This window comes from Alligator sinensis, unplaced genomic scaffold (genome assembly GCF_000455745.1).
Source record: "Alligator sinensis unplaced genomic scaffold, ASM45574v1 scaffold588_1, whole genome shotgun sequence".
Classification (NCBI taxonomy): Eukaryota; Metazoa; Chordata; order Crocodylia; family Alligatoridae; genus Alligator; species Alligator sinensis.
Genome location: NW_005842244.1, coordinates 1,281,890 through 1,282,189, shown reverse-complemented (window position 1 = coordinate 1,282,189; position 300 = coordinate 1,281,890). Strand labels below are relative to the sequence as shown.

At 64.0% G+C, this 300-nt stretch overlaps 1 protein-coding gene across 2 annotated transcripts in view; it reads right to left on the bottom strand.

Moving 5' to 3' along the window:
- Window positions 1-283, bottom strand: part of USP1 (ubiquitin specific peptidase 1) — an 18,552-nt gene extending 18,269 nt beyond the window's left edge. For both annotated transcript variants that reach the window (XM_014521713.2, XM_014521714.2), the window contains exon 1: window positions 86-283. The gene's annotated coding sequence lies outside the window, so the exon portion shown is untranslated. The remainder of the gene's footprint in view (window positions 1-85) is intronic.
- Between the last annotated feature and the right edge of the window lie 17 nt (window positions 284-300).

The following is a 300-nucleotide window of genomic DNA, read 5'->3' as shown; positions in this document are numbered from 1 at the left end:
CCATGGTGCCCCCTCCCCGCCGTGGCTGTGTCACTCCTGCCGCAACCCTCCTCGTTCACATCCTGTCATGAATAAAGTTGCTCACGTTTGCATGTTCCCCTTCACTTCGCCCCCCACAAAATGTAGACTCTGACACAACCGGGCTCATGCGGCCTGCAGTCGGCCTCAGGCGCAGGCCATGGCGGGGAGTGGAAAAATACAGGCGACCAAGCGAGCCTGGCCCGTGCCCGCTAGGTGGTGCCCGCACCGTTCGGTTACGAGCAGCCCCCGGGCCTGCCCCCAGCTTGCTCCTCCCTGAGC